Source organism: Rhinoderma darwinii, chromosome 3 (genome assembly GCF_050947455.1).
Source record: "Rhinoderma darwinii isolate aRhiDar2 chromosome 3, aRhiDar2.hap1, whole genome shotgun sequence".
NCBI lineage: Eukaryota > Metazoa > Chordata > Amphibia > Anura > Rhinodermatidae > Rhinoderma > Rhinoderma darwinii.
The window spans coordinates 336,548,263-336,567,812 of NC_134689.1; the positions used below are offsets into that span (position 1 = coordinate 336,548,263).

Consider the following 19,550-nt stretch of genomic DNA (forward strand, 5'->3'; position numbering starts at 1 on the left):
TGTATGGCGTTCCCTACAGGGGGGGACGCTGTATGGCGTTCCCTACAGGGGGGGACGCTGTATGGCGTTCCCTACAGAAGGGGCTGTATGGCGTTACCTACAGGGGGGCAGTATGGCGTTCCCTACAGGGTGGGGGGGGGTGTATGGCGTTCCCTACAGGGGGGGCTGTATGGCGTTCCCTACAGACCCCCCTGTAGGTAACGCTATACAGCCCCCCTGTAGATAACGCCATACAGTCCCCCCTGTAGATAACGCCATACAGCCCCCTCTGTAGATAGCGCCATACAGTCCCCCCTGTAGATAACGCCATACAGACCCCCTGTAGGGAACGCCATACAGCCCCCCCCCCCCGTAGATAACGGCATACAGTCCCCCCTCTAGATAACGCCATACAGCCCCCTCTGTAGATAGCGCCATACAGCCCCCTGTAGATAGCGCCATACAGCCCCCCCTGTAGGGAACGCCATACAGTCCCCCCTGTAGGGAACGCCATACAGTCCCCACCTGTAGGGAACGCCATACAGTCCCCACCTGTAGGGAACGCCATACAGTCCCCACCTGTAGGGAACGCCATACAGTCCCCACCTGTAGGGAACGCCATACAGTTCCCCCTGTAGGGAACGCCATACACCCCCCTGTAGGGAACGCCATACAGTCCCCCGTAGGGAACGCCATACAGCCCCCTCTGTAGATAGCACCATACAGCCCCCTCTGTAGATATCTACAAAGGGGGCTGTATGGCGTTATCTACAGGGGGGCTGTATGGCGTTATCAAAAGGGGGGGGTTTGTAAAAAAGGCACTATCTACAAGGGGGGGTTGTGTGACACCCAGGGGAGGGGGGGGCCCCAGTCAAAAGTTTGCTATGGGGCCCAGTCTTTCCTAGTTATGCCCCTGCCCCCACCCCCGTAACCATACCCACATTTACAGTCCCACTGTTTAAAAACCTTTCCAGTGTGAACATGACACATCACGTTGCTGTCAACTTGCCATATATCAGGGTTTTCCCACCCCCTGCACTCCCCCAGACATTCGGAGTCTGAGAAGGGTGGTTGATGCCAACCCCGAGTGATCGATCCATTTGTCCCATTGCTTTCCAAATTTCTTTAGAGTTCCCCTTTTCTTGTGTATATTATATTCCATCAGAATGGTATGTTTAATAGTCCCAAGAATTTCCCCCACGGATGGTGGGTCTGCATCCAACCAGTGTTTAGCTATACCTTTTCGGACCTGGTACAGAATCTTGGCAATGGCCAAACCTTCCTGCCGGTCCCCTTCCAGATCACCAACATACCCAAGAAGCAGCACCTTTGGATCATCTGGAAGCCCCACCTCATAGACCCGCCATATCAAATCCGTCACTTCCCCCCAAAGGGTCCTGAGAGCACCACAGGCCCGGAACATATGAAAAATATCCACTTTTTCCACTGGGCACCTACGGTACTTAGCATCCGTTCTGACTCCCATTCTTTTCAGAACCCACAGAGTCCTATACACCCTGTGTATTAAAAAGATCTGAGACCTCCTCTGTGCTATATTCATGGACAGATTTCCAGGTGAAAAAAGGAAAAGAATCTCCTATTATTTTATTAGAATTGTCAGTTCTTGCCCAGGTGTACACCACCAATATAAGTCATAGAAATTATGGGTATGGGAAAAGAAGAAAAAGGGGCAAGAAAATTTTAGAGGAATTAGCCAATGCAGGGGAAACTCAAAATTATCTAGGCAACTCACAATTGGTGGCTACCAACGTGGAGGAAGGGGGCGTGAAACATAGGCTAAAATTAAAATCTAAGAACATGCCCTCTTTGGGTTTATGCTCACAGGTAAAGATTTTTGTAGATCTGGTCACACATGATATTAATCTATTAAGCGAAACCTCGCTCTCCAGTAACATCGCTATTGAAGAAAATAAAGCGTTGGAAGAATTCAAGAATTCAAGACTTGGACTGATGGGGTTTTTAAACAATCAGACAAGGGTGACAATGTGGTATGTAACAAGGAAGTAGATGAGATCCAGCGCAAAAAGAGGGTTATTCAGAGATATATTAAAATGGAATCTTGTTCTATTGGCTATACACCTATCTTCTTCCATTTGCATCCACCTTATCCTCTGTGGGAATGAGACTCCCTGTTTTTATGTCTACTTATTCAATAAAATTGGAACAAGATTCCATTTTAATATATCTCTGAATAACCCTCTTTTTGCACTGGATCTCATCTACTTCCTTGTTACATTCCTACCAACGTGTGCCGACACGAGGATCCGTGCGCAGCAGGCATTGGAACTTTTGCCTCAAGGTGAGCTGGAGGTTCCCTCCTATATACTTTCTACTGAGAATGTGGTAATCTGGCCCAAAGAACTCTATATTAGAGAAGCAAAAAAACAGCTCAACAATAGAGATTGTTACAAATTTTTATGGGGGGATCCCACTTTACAGTTCCAACAAGAGTATGAGAGACTCATCAGCTCAGGTCCTGAAGAGAGAGCCATCTCACAAAATGAGGCTAAGTATCTTTTAGTCAGACATCCTAAGGTGGCAACCTTCTATATGTTGCCTAAAATACACACAAATGTGGAACAGCCACCTGGCAGACCTATAGTATCTGGCTGGGATGTCTGACTGAGAAATGCGTAGCTTTGTATATAGGCTTCCCTCTTACACTCGGGACACGATGCAGATACTCCAGGAGTTCAATAATGCCAATCTTGAGGAGGGTGAATTTTTGGTAACTCTAGATGTAGAGAGTCTCTACACCAATATCAAACATGATCTGGGGTGTAGAGCTGTCGATTTCTTCCTAGGTTGTGAGCATAACTATAGTCCCAGTAGGAGGACCTTTGTCAATAGAGCACTAAAATTCATATTAACAAGAAATTACTTTATTTTTGATTCTTCCTACAAACCCAACGAACAGCAATGGCACCCACTTTTTCCAACCTGTTCCTTGGGTGGTGGGAGGAGGAAATCGTTTTTGGGGAACCTCTTCAAGCACATGTTGAAAAAATATCAATATGGCGCAGATATATTGATCATATCATATTCATCTGGAGGGGATCCGAAGACGACCTGTTAAAATTTATAGATGTTCTCAATACAAATGAATAAAATCTAAAATTGACCCTAAATTATAGCAGAAGGGAAGTAACTTTTTTGGATGTTAAAATTGGTATTGACCATAATCGTGAAATTATTACCAATTTATACAGAAAGGAGACAGCCACCAACAGCCTCCTAGATGCACAAAGTGCCCATTTAAATAGAACTATTAGAGGAATCCCGAAGGGAGAATTCCTGAGACTAAGGAGAAACTGCTCCACTTTTGAGAATTTTAAGATGGGAGCTAGGGATCTCAGAAATAGACTGAAGGAAAGACATTACACAGGGCGTCAAATTAAACAAGCATACATCTTAGCCCTCCGGACGGATAGAGATGCACTGTTGGTGGTAAAAGATAAAACAGAGAGTGATGATAAAGTGATTTTTATCACCACACTGTACGACAAGTGGCAAGAAATGAACGATATTATGAAACAACACGAGCAGGTATTGCTATTGGATGAAGACCTAAAAAAACATCTGGGTACGACTATTTCTGTAGGATATAAAAAAACAAATATTATAGGACAACATATTGTTAAAAATCACTTTACTAGGGACTGCATAAAAAATAAATCAGAAAAATGTCCAGGTTTGTGTAAGAAAAAAAATAAAAATTAAAAGTTAAAAAAAAAAACCTTTTCTCATTTTCCCCCTAGAGCATAGTAAAAAATTAAATAAATAAACATAATTGGTATCGCCGCGTCCGTAAATGTCTGAACTATTACAATATATCATTATTTAACCTGCACGGTGAACACTGTAAAAAAAAATTGTAAACGCCAGAATCTCTATTTTTTGGTCACCTAATCTCCCACAAAAAATGAAATAAAAAGTGATCAAACCGTCGCATGTACACCAAAATGGTATTATTAAAAACTACAGCTTATCCCGCAAAAAGTGTGCCCTCATACCACTTAATCGACAGAAAAATAAAAAAGTTATGGCTCTCGGAATTTGGCGACACAAAATAAATTTTCTTTTTTACACTTAGGTTTTTACTTGTAAAAGTAGTAAAATATAGAAAAAAAACTACATATATTTGGTATCGGCGTAATTGTATTGACCCATAGAATAAAATTAACATGTTGGTTTAATTGCACAGTGAATTCCATAAAAGCGGAACGCAAAAAACCATGGAGGAATCGCTGTTTTCTTAATTTTCTACCCCACAAATATTTTTTTTCCCGTTTCCTAGTACATTATATGGCAAAGTAAATGGTGCTACGAAAAACTACAACTCGTCCTGCTAAAATAAAGCCCTCATAGTACTATATAGATGGAAAAATAAAGGCGTTATGGCTTTTGGAAGGTGGGGAGGAAAAAACAAAAATGAAAATATGAAAAAGGGCTGCGGCGGGAAGGGGTTAAACGTCACCATAATCTCAATTTAAAGGAATTATCAGGATGGGCAATTTGTCATCTGACCACAGGGATAAGAGGGGGCGATATAGATTCCATGTTGCTAAAAGAGGAAAGCAAGTGGATATACAAGATGAACTCAGTGAGTCCTAATGGACTCAATGAGTCCTTACATTTTGGCTGCTTCCTTTGAAAGTATGGTCCTTTATTTGATCTTTGAATGTCCCATCGGTAAATGGGAATTTTTATGGACTAATTGAGGGAGGAATTATTTGACAACAATGTTTTCCCTTTTTCCCTGCCCATGAGACATGATGGTTCATCTGCTCCTCTTTACAACTACCACTTTTTGGGATGATGCAAAAATACTAGAAATTCAGAATGGCAATAGCCACAATTTATGCAATAATCCATCATATTTCCCATAACTAAATAATAATAACAATAAAAAACGAAACAAAAGAAAAAATTAAAGTTCATAAAATTGCACTGAATACAGGCCATGATATCAATACTCTAATTTAAAATCTAAGGATAAAAATTGCTCCTTATAGTTCACATCCTTAGGACGGATTTTCACGAACGTGTAATACGTCCGTGCAACGCACGGACCTATGCTAGTCTATAGGGTAGTGCAGACTGTAAGTGATTTTTGCGCAGAGTGAGTCCGCTGCGTAAAACTCACGACAGGTCCTATATTTCTGCATTTTTCGTGCATCACGCACCCATTGAAGTCAGTGGGTGCGTGAAAATCACGCGCACCACACGGAAGCACTTCTGTGGGACGCGCGTTATTCGCGCAACAGCAGTCAAAAGTATGTTTGCAAACAAAAAAAACACCACGTGCTTTTTGTGTTTACAAACATCCAAACAAAATGTCGTAATGATGGCGGCTGCGCGAAAATCACGCAGCCGCGCATCCTATGTGATGACTCACGGAGCTGTTAAGTGTCTTTTGCGCACGCAAAACGCCGCGTTTTTTGCGTGCGCAAAATGCACGCGCTCGTGTAAATCCGCCCTTAGGGTGTTCTATACGTGATTGATGAAAGATCAAATAACATACTTTATGACTTGTCTATATGTCAAAATATAAGACATTACTTTGATAGTAATGTCTGGATACCATTAATAAGTAAATTCACACCGCTATGTTTTGACGAAAATGTAAAGGAAATTATTTTACCTGTATTATGCTGACTGGCTAAATTTGCTGTCAGTCAACTGTTGACCTATACAAAGGGCCATAACCAAAAGGTTCCCGCTCCCGGAAGAAGCTGACTTTGATCATTGAAACATACGTCGAGTAATATACCGACTTTGTAAATAGGGAAAGGAATAATAGAGGGAGAGAATAATGTAAAATAAACCATCCTTACCTTGTTTGAATGCATTAGCTGCAGCAAGTGCGAGCTTTGATGACGTCATAGTCACCTACGTCTAATACACTAGCCGCCAGTAGCCTCGGACCTAGCTGCGGCTCTGGTTTCGGTTTCGTTGCAGGGAATAACCTTAGTGCAGCGACGCTGTGGGATACTACTGCAGCTACTCAGCTATACTTAGTCCTAGGCTCTAGTCTCAGTCTCGCTGCCGGGGAGACAATACCAGTGCAGCGATCCTGTGAGACGCTTTTGCAGCTATCTAGCCACATTCAGTTCTGGGCTCCAGTCCCAGTCTTGCTGCCGAGGGAGACAATCTCAGGGCAGCGACGCTGTGAGGCATTATTGCAGAGCCATACTTGGTTTATCATTTGAGCTGCCTGCTATTGATAATAGATATGCCCATAAGACCTTATGGATTAAGGTCAATTAGGTGATCTTGATGTGAGAACGGTGAACATCAAAATGACACTTTCTAGCTTTAAGAGCACTTCCTCTCTAGTCCTGGTGATACGGACACAACCATTCATACAGGATGGTGTCTCAACTCAACGGGAATTGACTAACAGAATATAGTAACACTAACATAAATAATAAAGAATAAAAATAAAAAACAATAAAGGTTTTTTTGCCAGTGCAATTGAAAGGGGACATTGCATTGGATAATCCTTCCCTATAAATTGTCGGTATCAATCGTTATAATAATTGAAGGCGATCTAATATATATTTTTTCTTGCCCCTTTTTCTTCTTTTCCCATACCCAGATTTCCAGGTGATGCCAAGATTTCCTCCCAATGATCCTTAGGTATAGGGCCTATATCCTGTTCCCATATCACCCTTATGGGTTCCATAAGATCCCCTAAATACTTAGATAACATAAGCCTATATACTAAAGAAATCAACCCCTTAGTAGCAGGCGCTTTAGCAACATACTCCAACACTCCCAAGGCATGAATAGTCAAATCTACTGGATCACTCTGGGATTGGAGGGCATGGCGAATCTGCAGATACTGATAAAACATAGCCTGTTCCAAGTGAAATTCGTCCACCCGTGGCGATTTTAAAAAGAGAGGATGTGTCTATATGTGGATTTAACCTAAAACAGGAGAGAAAAAGAGACACGGCGCCACATAGTGCAAAATAAAAGCTGGATTAGGCGAGGGAGCAAACTTTGTTAGATGTAAGCTCACCTTGGCCAATGGACACTGTTAGGTGTCAAACGAGCATTGTGGCTGCTGCCAGGTCCAAAACACAGCAAACAGAGTTTGTTGTCCAGAATTGAAATTTGAAAAATAAAAAATTGGGACCAACGGCGCTGCAATAATGAACAGGAAAATAAGAAGCTTTAAACGGACATCACGGCAAAAGTTTAATGTCAGAGGCTACGCGTTTCAACACCGGACTGGTGTCTTCATCAGGCCAATAAAAAATGTGTAGTTCAAGCACATTTATATACATACAGGAAAAGAGAAAAACCGCCAAGATAGCAGGTCAAAGGTCAGACACATTATAAGTCAGCACATAACATGTCTAAATGTGAATACATAAACGCTGACTCTACAGTGATGTTTAAAAAACACATATGACATAATCGTTCACAAAATTACATTAAAAGAAGAGAGATAGAAACGAAACGAAATATGACTAAACATGCCGTTTTTACACACATACAAAAATAAACAGTTTATATCATTAGTAGCCACAGTAATAACCGTGGCAATGTGTATAAATTCTGAGTGTTTGTCTGAGACTAAAAACAAACATAATTAAATGAATATAGCGACTATAATCCTGAGACGCTGAATTAGCGTCCCCGGTTGCTAGGTAACCTAGAAAGTACGGTGGCCGGGACATAAGCGCTGGAGCGCATAATGGAACGCACAAAGCTAAACGACGGAGAAAGAGACGAGTGGTGAACAGAGACCACCAATTCATCAATCAGGGTAAGTAAAACTCATTGTAAGCAATATGATATGCTAAAATAACATAAAAATGATATAAAAAATAATTATAATCTGGGTAATCTTATGAAAACCAGACATTGATCAAGATGTTTTTCTGACAGGGGAAAAAAACATACCACATAGCCCCCTCTCTCACATACTGCTCCACATAGCCCCCTCTATCACATACTCCTCCACATAGCCCCCTCTCTCACATACTCCTCCACATAGCCCCCTCTCTCACATACTCCTCTACATAGCCCCCTCTATCACATACTGCTCCACATAGCCCCCTCTATCACATACTCCTCCACATAGCCCCCTCTATCACATACTGCTCCACATAGCCCCCTCTATCACATACTCCTCCACATAGCCCCCTCTCTCTCACATACTCCTCCACATAGCCCCCTCTCTCACATACTCCTCCACATAGCCCCCTCTCTCACATACTCCTCTACATAGCCCCCTCTATCACATACTCCTCCACATAGCCCCCTCTCACATACTCCTCCACATAGCCCCCTCTCTCACACACTCCTCCACATAGCCCCCTCTATCACATACTCCTCCACATAGCCCCCTCTATCACATACTGCTCCACATAGCCCCCTCTCTCTCACATACTGCTCCACATAGCCCCCTCTCTCACACACTCCTCCACATAGCCCCCTCTCACATACTCCTCCACATAGCCCCCTCTCACATACTCCTCCACATAGCCCCCTCTCACATACTCCTCCACATAGCCCCCTCTCTCACATACTCCTCTACATAGCCCCCTCTATCACATACTCCTCCACATAGCCCCCTCTCTCTCACATACTCCTCCATATAGCCCCCTCTCTCACATACTCCTCCACATAGCCCCCTCTATCACATACTCCTCCACATAGCCCCCTCTCTCTCACATACTCCTCCACATAGCCCCCTCTCTCACATACTCCTCCACATAGCCCCCTCTATCACATACTCCTCCCCCTCCTTCACAGTCTCATTACCTTCCACCACAGTGTTATGTCAGGGCAGCATCCTCTTCCTCTATCTTCTCTTTCCTGCATTGAGCTGCATTAGGAGTAAGCCCCTCCCCTTCCTGTCTGATCACATGACCTCCTCCTCTCCACTCTGGCATCTACTTTGTGAGCAGGGCCCCAGCAGTAGTTACATTGGAGAAAGGAGAGAGAGATGATAGATTTATACTTTGTCTGTTATGCTAAACAGTCAGCCCCGGGGTGTGACACCTCAGCATGACAGACGTACACACAATGAAGGGGTTAATAGCTGCATTACTAGTAGCTACTTACTTAGGGTAGGGGTCAGAGAGTAACAGGAGTCAGATTTCCTGATCTGAGTAACAGCGGGACACTGCGGGCGGTACTGCCGGGGAGGAGCAGGCATGCACACCATGAGTTCCTCCTGCTGTAGCCATTCCTTTCCCTCTACACAGGTCACGAGGAACTGGGAAAATGCTAGAAGAGGGCTGATTGGGTGGGTGGCCCTGGGTCTGGGTCTCGTAAGTAAAATAGGTGGATACATCTGCAATGTCTGTTTGACAGCCGAGCTGCCACCAAGGCAACTACATTACTGGGTATTTTGTTCCCCAAACATAAGTGACCCAGCAATGTAGAGGATCCATTGCAGTGCTACTGCGCCAGTGTGGTGAGGGGGGCCCGCGGGCCAGTAAGAGCAGCTCTACAGTGTGACCCACCAAGCCTCACCTCATATCTCAGATTCTAGACCTGCAGCTATCTCAAACAGGCACCTAAAAACACACCTGCCCTATAAGCAGCTGTAAGGGAGCTCGTACACGCAGCGGTTGTGCTGTAAAGATTTGTAGCAAATTGCAGTGGCTTTGTGATGCAGCTTTTGGTCACGCAGCTTTTTGGTGACTCAGGACACGCGGTGCACTACCGCAGCAAGGCCGCTCTGTATATGGGCATCTTAGGTAAGCGAATAGGGAGAACATTTCTATTGATTTAAAGAGGTTGTCTGTTTTAGAAAACCCATTTTCACATACTTTAATAAGACATCCTAAATTAATAGCGGGGGTCCATTCCTGATCCTCATCTATTAGCTTGAGAGGACATCAGCTGCAAAGAGGGTCTTGCTCTGGAGGACTCGGCTTGTGCGTGCACTGCACAGACAGCCGATTGATTTTAATAGGAAATTATTCATCTTTTATTTCCACTGCGGTGGTTCTGCTGGGAAATTGAGCGCTTGCTGTCTGGTTCCCTCACAGATTAGAGCTGGTTGCTGGTGGTACCAGGACACCCTGTGAACAGCTTATTATTGACTAAAGCCGACAACCCTTTTAATATGCCTGAACACGTTTGCGCAAAATGGCGCACCATTACATTCTAATTGGGGTCTTGCGCACGCAATAGCACGTAATGCTCTGCCCAGTGGATGGCATGGGCCGCACTATAAAGCCGACATCCCGCTGCATCGGCCGGTATCAGAGATAACTCCAATTCTAGCCGTTTAGCCCCTTAAATGTCGTGGTCAATGGCGACCGATGCATCTAGGTGGCTACAGAGATAGGGGTTCCCTCTGTTACCCCTTTGGAGTCCTGTGATGTGATTGCGGGGTACAGTTGGGTTGCCATGGCAAGCTAGGACGTAAAAAAGGACAAGCCCCATTGATAAGGAGAATGGTACCGTGTTTCCCCGAAAGTAAGACAGTGTCTTACTTTCTTTTTATCCCCAAAAGCCCCACTATGTCTTACTTTCGGGGTATGTCTTATATTGGAAAAAAATAATTTTTTTTTTTTTTTTCACAAACTTTATTTAACTGTTTTACATTTTTTTTTTTAGTCCCACCAGGGGACTTCACTATGCGATGTGCCGATCGCATATATAATGCTTTGGTATACTTAGTATACCGAAGCATTATTGCCTGTCAGTGTAAAACTGACAGGCAACCTATTAGGTCATGCCTCCGGCATCGCCTAACAGGCAGATGCTGAAGGCAGACCTGGGGGTCTTTGTTAGACCCCCGGCTGTCATGGAAACCCGACGGCGACCCGCGATTTGTTTGCGGGGGCGCCGATCGGGTGACAGAGGGAGCTCCCCCCTCTGTCAAACACATTAAATGCCGCTGTCACTATTGACAGCGGCATTTAATGGGTTAAACTGCCGGAATCGGCGCGCGCTTCGATTCCGGCAGTTGCAGCAGGAGCCAGGCTGTGGATAACAGCCGTGCTCCTGCCGCTGATCGCGTGGGTACAGTCTCAGTACCCGCGCTATCACAGGACGGATATATCCGTCCTCCTGCGCGAACTAGCAGCTGCAGAGGACGGATATATCCGTCCTTCGGCGTTAAGTGGAAGTGGGCAGGAGGCGGCAATACCCCCGTGTTTCCCCGAAAGTAAGACATATGTCTTACTTTCGGGGTACGGCTTATATTAGCCGACCCCCCTGAAACCCCCGATACGTCTTACAATCGGGGGTGTCTTACTATCGGGGAAACACGGTAACAACCAATTTTTAAATCATTCATATATTTCCAAGAGGAATAACATAGGAATTGCACAACTAGAGTGCTAAGAAAAGATGATCCAGTGTTGTCATTTTATGGGAATACAATCATTTACTAAAACAGGGAGCAGACAGGAGAATTGACATGTCCTCTTTATTAATGAATATAGAGAGGTGGTCTCCAAAGAGGACCCCTTTAAATGAACTTGTGATGGATCATTTTTAGGAAAAGTTAACAATGGCATCACAGGTAGTATTGTAGATTGAGGCAAAACTAGGCCTCTTTTCAGATGCATTTGTGGTCTCTATGATATATCCACGAATAATAATAATCTCCTTCCCTTCAGGACAATAATGCACCAGTAAAGTACAGTGATCAGCCCAGTACAGTCCCGATAGAAAATAAAATGGAAAAAGTCATGCCAAGCAAAACTCAAAATAAGAGTTTTGCCTAGACCACTGGTGCGCCATCTCCGCAATCGTCCCTCTCTTCTTATGTTGCCCTTTTTTTAAATTTCCTGCTGGTTTACGGCTTCACTTCACCTGAACCGGACGTTAATTACAGGGGCCTTATCTAGCGTGTAAATTGTCAACACAACCCATGCCCCAGTGAAGAAGGATACCAGAGGGAGATTAAGAAACTGGTAATCCTAGAGAGGTTAGACAGAGGAGTTCAGGACAACTGGGATATTGAGGTAATATAAATAGGGAATAATAGTGTCACAAAGCACCCATATAAATATCACATATTAGTGGCCTTATAAACTATGCCATACAGTGGTCATGAATAGTATCAAATAAAAGTCCAGATGAGGCGCCATTCAGTACAGGGCAAAGACAAGTGAGGGCCCCTGTACAAATACAGCGTGTGGGACTGCTTTTACCAGCATTCCTGCAGCATACATAGTTACATAGTTAGTACGGTTGAAAAAAGACACATGTCCATCAAGTTCAACCCAAGGGATGGGAAAAGAAAAGGGATACATTTATAGACATAGGAGCTAATACTTTTTTGTTCTAGGAAATGATCTAAGCCTTTTTTAAAGCCTTTTTTTCTGGCATTTGTGAACATACACTTTAACTTGCCTTTCAGTTTTTCACTTTCACTATCAGAAATGTGATTATTTGACATTATTTGGGCATTATTATTTGCATTGCTGTTTTGTAACAAAAGTCTCTCCTTATCCTATTGTCTAGTCCTCTCCCCACAGTCTGTTTCTCACCCACCAATATAGTCTGACCCCTCTCTAACCTAACTGCCCCTTTATTTTCTAAATTGACCTCCCACCTCAGCCCTAGTTTAAATACTCCTCCATCCCAGGTAGAATTCTCTCCCCCAGCACAGCAGACCCCCTTCCATTTAGGTGCAAATCATCTGCAGAATACAGTTTGTACCCCAATGAGAAGTCAGCCCAGTGCTCTAGGAACCCAAAGCCTTCTCCTCTACACCAAGACTTCAGCCATGCATTTAACTCCCTGAGCTCCCGCTGTCTTTCCTGTGATCTGCATGGCACAGGCAGTATTCCTGAGAATACTACCTTGGAGGTCCTTCCCTTCAGTTTATAGCCTAGTTCTTTAAAATGATTCTTAAGTCTCCTCCACCTACCATGTATTCTATCGTTGGTACCCACATGGACCACAACAGCTGGATCATCACCAGCCCCTCCCAATAATTTATCCATCCATTCCACCACATGCCAAACCCTGGCACCAGGGAGACAGTAAACCATTCTGTTGAGGCGGTCTCGGTGACAAATTATTCTATCCGTCTTCCTGATTATAGAATCCCCTACAACTACCAATTTTCTTAAGGAATAGAGGGGATCCTCCAGCTCACCTGAACATAGCAGTCCCACTGTCAGTAGCGTTCGGGTCCTCGTGTCGGCACACGCAGTAAATGGACGAGAAGGAGAAAGGAATGGATCCAGCGCTGAGACCAGGTAGGTTAGTTTAAAAACTAAAACTTTTTCCAAGATTTATAATTGCGAATAACAAAGGGAGTGAGTTAAAAGGTAGACAAGCAGTGTTCCTTCTGGATACGGTGGCTAGTTGAAGGGAATTGGCGGGTGCCTACGCGTTTCAGACGCGATCTGCGTCCTTAGTCATGGCTTCCTTGTTATTGTTATTCGCAATAATAAATCTTGGAAGAAGTTTCCATTTTTAAACTAACTTACCTGGTCTCAGCGCTGGATCCATTCCTTTCTCCTTCTTACCAATTTTCTTGCTTTACCTGCATTGCCATCCCGCCGACTACTAGCTGGGCTGTTCTCCCGGCTGTTAGGGAGATCAGTATCCACTAGGGCTGCCATTTCTGAGACCGATACCCTCGCATCATCACCCAACTTGGCAATTTTGCTTGGAATATCAGAAACAGGATTGACCTTCCTTTACTTGGACCCCTTTCTACTTCCACTAACTACATTAACTCAGATGCTTGCCTGATCCTGCTGACCCATGTCTTCAACCTCCAGGTCTACCCCACTAACTGCCTGCTCAGTGAGCAGCATGCTCTGCTCAAGATTGTCTATCGCCCTCAGTGTTGCATTTTGCTCCTCAAATATCTCTAATGCGAGCTTCCAGGTGAACAACATACTCACATCTGCCACAGAGGTATTCACCCTGGAACAAACATATGGCAAACGGTGCACTGAAGAAAACCTCCAATCTTGCTATCCATTATCTCAGTTACAAAGAAAACAGTGAACAATTGAAAAAGTAAAAGAAAAGAAGAGTACTTACAGGGACTTTAGCTCCTCTTTTTAACTCCGGTTTGATAACTCCACTTAACATGATCTTCTCATATTTAAAAACATTCCTTGTGATCTAGGGCAGTGAAGGGATTAATGGTAACATTTATGGTGGTCTAAAACAGTAAAGTTGATAGAGTGAAAAAAGGACCACCGGCACTGCTAGTATGAACAATGTGGAGGCTTAGACATCGGCCTGATGAAGACACCGGTTCGGTGTTGAAACGCGTAGCCTCTGACTATTAAATACCTTTCCTTTGATGCCTGTCTAAGCCTCCACGTTGTTCATACTAGCAGCGCCGGTGGTCCTTTTTTCACTCTATCAAGTTTAATTCGACAACAAATTTTGTTTGCTTTGTGCATGGACCTGGCAGCAGCTTCATTACTTTTGTGACACCTACCATTGTCTACAATCCAAGGTGAGCATACTCTTATCACCAAGTTTGCTCTCATGTTGTACCTCGCTTTTATTTTCACTATGTGGCGCCGTGTCTCTTTTATTCTATTTTAGTTAAAACAGTAAAGGGGTTAATAATACAATCCCTGGTGGTCTAGGGCTGTGAAGGAGTTAATGATAGCATCCCCTGTAGTCCAGGGCAGTGAAGTGATTTAATGGGTTGTCCAAGAGTTAAAGAAATTAAGCATGACCGGTATGCTCATCAAAATGCGTCTACTGCTTGCCACTCATGACAAACTTACTCATTATTAGTCGTCAAGAGGTTAAAATACACATAGAGGTGAGTTTTGGTAAAGGGCCCACTGTATCTTGGATCCAGAGGTGTAACATAAAGCTCCTGGGCCCCAATGCAAAATCTATAACAGGACTCCATCTTTCATATATCATTTATAATACCGGTGTCTTCGTATGCGGCTGAGGGGCATTTTGGCCCTCTCAGGCTCCAGGTGCGACTGCTACCTCTGCACCCCCTATAGCTACGCCCCTGCATGGATCCTTGTGTCTTATCTCTCTTTTTACCTCCCTCACCTCTGATCCTCCTTTAAATGATTCTACCCTTACTCTGGAGTGTAATATATAAAAACATTTTAAAAGAAAACTATCAGATCCCAGCAAGTCAGATCCTCCATTATCCTTTTTATTACGTTACATACAGGGTACTGTTTGTAGGGAAGTCTTAATGCTTCAGCATACCAAGACATTTTAGAAAATTGGAGCTTCCAACTTTGTGGGAACAGTTTGGGGAAGGTCATTTTCTGTTCCAGCATGACTGTGCCCCAGTGCACCCAGCACTTGTCAGTCTGTTGACTGAATATACTTTTTGCACATTTAGGAAGTATGTTTTGGTTCGTTATTTTGCTGCAGTGTGAATCCACAACTTATAAGATGGGTGCCAGGATGTTGTTGTTTCACCTAGAGTTGATGATTCCTTCAGCTTTTAGAAAGTCACCAACCTCACCACTTCTGAAACATTCCCAGATCATAATGGAACCTCCTCCATGCTTGACTGTGGGCTGAATGCCAGCCCAAAGCATGCTCTCACCTGTCATACGACCAACAAACTTTCGCCCCTTCGACCCAAACACCTCAAATTTTTATTCATCTATGACAAGAACCTTCTTCCACTGACTAATGGTCTAGCTCCTGTGCTTTTAAGCCCGCAATATCCTTTTCTTTTTATTAACGTTTTTTTCAGGTTGCAACACATCCCTTCAAGCCACTGGATACAAGGCGGCATTTGACAGTCCCGATTGACACACTTTTTTGCCTCGTTTCCATCAGAGTAGCACTGATCTGACGAGCTGTTTTGAATCTGTCCCGTTTGGAACACACTCTGAGAAATTTGTCCTCATGTGCTGTGGTCACTGGAGGTTGTCCAAGCCGTGGTTGATTGCGTACATGTTTTCAGCTCATGTCTTTTAGGGTACATTGCACGTCACCAAGGGAAACCTTCTCCAGGTGAGCAATTTCCTGTTGACTATGCCCTGCATTTCTTAAAGTGACTATGGCATGTTGCTGTTCGATTGAACGTCACATCCCAAGCCTGGGGTGGCATCTAGCGTCAACACAAACTGTCAGAACGCGTTTGCACAACATTTGGCTACGAGCCAGACGTCCAGCTGCAGGTGTTCTATTGACCACAGCAAGACGGCAATGAAGGCTGGAATGGAGGTCTATCCTCTTCTGCGATGAGTCACGCATTTGTCTAAGGTGCAATGATAGCCAGAGATTGGTGTGGAGACCATGAGGGGTGATATAATGAACAGCAGCCAGACCCCTCCTTTCAGGTACACTAACAGCTCAGTGTTACATTCATTTGGTATTGGAACCAATGGTACATCCATTTCTCCAAAGTGTCCCAGAAGCCGTTTTTCAACAGGGCAATGCATGTTGCTTGTGCTACTGTGAGCAGCCTGCCGGGCCTAAACATGCCACCACGTTCTAAATAAAAGCGAGACTCATCGCTGAAGAGGATAGGCCTGAATTCTAACCTACATTATGGTCTTGCTGTACACCACGATAGCCTTTAAGAGCAGTGGCTTGGAGTAAATGGAACACCTGTAACTGGACGTCTGGCTCGTAGCCCAATATCGGGCAAATGCCTACTGATGGTTTGCACGACACTGGTTGCTACCCTAGGCTTGGGATGTGACGTCCAATTGCATTTGCAGTACAGAATGAATTACTACGCACCATTCTTCCAAACAGACGATCCGTCCGTGCAGATTCTCGCCTCCCCGAACCTCTCTCTGTCATTAATGTTCATTGTTGGTCTCCCAACCTCCGGGACAAGGAATGTGGAACAGTGCTTACATCTAAACCTTGGCAGGTAGCGATCTGCTGGAGTAATAAAGCAAGGTCTCTCAGTTCAAGGATTTTGTCCCTCACAGTTTGTGACAAGTGGTGATAACTGCCACGTCGAGGAACAGGAGGCATCGCACAATCATCCCACAGCACTTGATCTGATTTTTGAGGTTTCACGTGGCTAAAAAACTTTGCTTTCAATCTGGTTTTTATGTCCCTCCCACATGCCACAGATTGGAGCTAGGTGCTTAAAAATGTGATAATTTGCAGATGTTAGCGACACCTGCTACTGCCTTGATTTGCATAACCTTACGGCTTACCCTTCTTTGTGTTGCAATTTCAATGTTGGGGAGTGTAGTATTATAATATCCTTTTCTAGGCATGTGGTGCGCATGATATGATCATGCATAACCTAATGCCAGACATAGAAATTTTTATGTAAAAATGCTTACCTTCTTACATGGGCATGGGACATTTTATGAATGTATTCTCCATGTAAAAAAATAAAAATAAAATCCACCCTCCTCCACCCTTTATTAGCCAGCCATCACTCACCTTATTTCCCCATCCGCCGATTACAATAAAAAAAAAGCGGGGGAAAAACAAAATTACAATCACTGGAAATGCTTCCATGGAGGAAGTGAAACGTTGCTTTGCTGGGTAAATAAATTCATATTTTTTGCTATTTGAGTGCTGCTTCTGGTCTCTATTTTTTTGGTAGTCACCGGTAGATGTAATTTGTAGTATTTTCTATTTCTATTGAAGTATGTATAGTATAGTGTAACACCATATATATAGTATCATAATATTCTTCTATTCTAGGCATGTGGTGTGCATGATATGATCAGGCATAACCTAATCCCAAACATAGACATTTTTATGTAAAGGTGCTTACCGCCTCACCTAGGCATGAGGTGTGTCTGTGGCCAGACACATCCTAATGCCACATATTGAAAATGTTATTATTACATTCCGCATGTAAAAAAAAGAAAAAAATCTGTCCTCCTTCACCCCTTAACAGCAGGCCATCACACCATTTTCCCCATCACCGATGACAATAAATTAAGATGTCATAGAAGAGGGGGAAAAATAAAATACAATAACCGGTAGTCACAGGTAAATGTAATTTGTAATATTTTGAAATTATAATGAAGTATATATATATATATATATATATATAGTGTATGTAACACTATATATATATATATATATATATATATATATATATATAGTATCATAATTGTCAAAATCGGTTTGTGGACCCACTGGGTCATACCACCATAGCGGGATAGCAGATGGCCAAACAGGATACCAAGGCAAAGCCAATAATTCAAATAAGGGTACCTGTGGCAATACAGACCGTAGCGATGGCAGGCTCGGATGGGACCTTGGCAGCAGGCAGACACCAGGCGTGGTGAAATACAGCAGGCGTAGCATACGACACAACACGACTCCAACTCTCTACGGCACAGGAACAAGGTAGCAAGGGATACAGGGTACAGGTAGCAGGAACGGGAACACTGGGAACTGGAAAACACTAAGGGACCATTTGTAAAGACTAACACGGTTAACACAACAAAGCTCAGGCAATGAAGGAAGGGGCAGAGCCCTACTTATAGTCCAGGGTGATGATGGGAGCAATCAGTCAATCTAAAACATGTGTGTGCTCTGGCCCATTAAGGCCAGGAATGAGCTAGAGTGCGCACCCTAGTGGTCACTGCAGGACAGGATGGCCGCATGTGCTGGCATCTCTGGCGAGGGAGACGTCTGTAGGATTATAGGAGTCTGCGGTCTGTGACCGCGGTTGTTATATTAATGTTCTTCTACTCTAGGCAAGAATATATATATAGTGTAACAGTATATATATATATATATATATAAAGAATCATAATATTCTTCTCATCTAAGCATGAGGTGTGCCTGGTAGGGCCAGGCATATCCTAATGCCACATATCAGAATTTTTAAAAATACATTTTGTATGTAAATAAAAAAAGAAAAAATCCGGCCTCCTCCACCCCTTAATAGCCGGCCATCACTCTCCTTATTTCCCCAATCGTCGATGACAATAAAATAAATATCATAGAAGAGGGGGAAAATAAAATTACAGTCACCGGTAGTAACCGGTAAATAGAATTTTTACATTTTAATGAAGTACATATATATATATAGTGTAAAACTATATATATAGTATCATAATATTCTCCTATTCTAGGCATGAGGTGCGCATGATATGATCAGGCACATCCTAATGCCAAACATAGACATTTTTATGTAAAGGTGCTTACCTTCTTACCTGGGCATGGGGTGTGTCTGGTACGGTCAGACACATCCTAATGCAACACATAGGAAATGTTATGAATACATTCTGTATGAAAAAAAAATAAAAAATCCGGCCTCCTCCACCCCTTAATAGCCGGCCATCACTCACCTTATTTCCCCATTTCCGATGACAATAAAATGAAATGTCATAGAAAAGGGGGAAAAATAAAATACAATAACCGGTAGTCACAGGTAAATGTAATTTGTAATATTTTGAAATTATAATGAAGTATATATATATATATATATATATAGTGTATGTAACACTATATATATAGTATCATAATTGTCAAAATCGGTTTGTGGACCCACTGGGCCCTACCGCCATAGCAGGATAGCAGATGGCCAAACAGGATACCAAGGCAAAGCCAATAGTTCAAATAAGGGTACCTGTGGCAATACAGACCATAGCGATGGCAGGCTCGGATGGGACCTTGGCAGCAGGCAGACACCAGGTGTGGTGAAA

The 19,550-nt window shown here is 43.4% G+C and overlaps 2 long non-coding RNA genes across 4 annotated transcripts in view; both read right to left on the bottom strand.

The window, feature by feature from the left end:
• Nucleotides 1-9,186, bottom strand: part of LOC142749861 (uncharacterized) — a 61,460-nt gene extending 52,274 nt beyond the window's left edge. For all 3 annotated transcript variants that reach the window (XR_012882485.1, XR_012882486.1, XR_012882484.1), the window contains exons 1-2: nt 8,782-9,186; nt 7,028-7,152 (exon numbers count right to left, since the gene is read on the bottom strand). This is a non-coding gene — a long non-coding RNA (uncharacterized LOC142749861). The remainder of the gene's footprint in view (nt 1-7,027; nt 7,153-8,781) is intronic.
• Nucleotides 9,187-13,907: 4,721 nt separating this feature from the next.
• LOC142749862 (uncharacterized) lies at nt 13,908-18,708 on the bottom strand. Its single transcript, XR_012882487.1, has 3 exons — nt 18,109-18,708; nt 16,654-16,800; nt 13,908-14,079 (listed from the first exon to the last, which is right to left on the bottom strand). It is a non-coding gene; the product is annotated as an uncharacterized LOC142749862 (long non-coding RNA).
• Between the last annotated feature and the right edge of the window lie 842 nt (nt 18,709-19,550).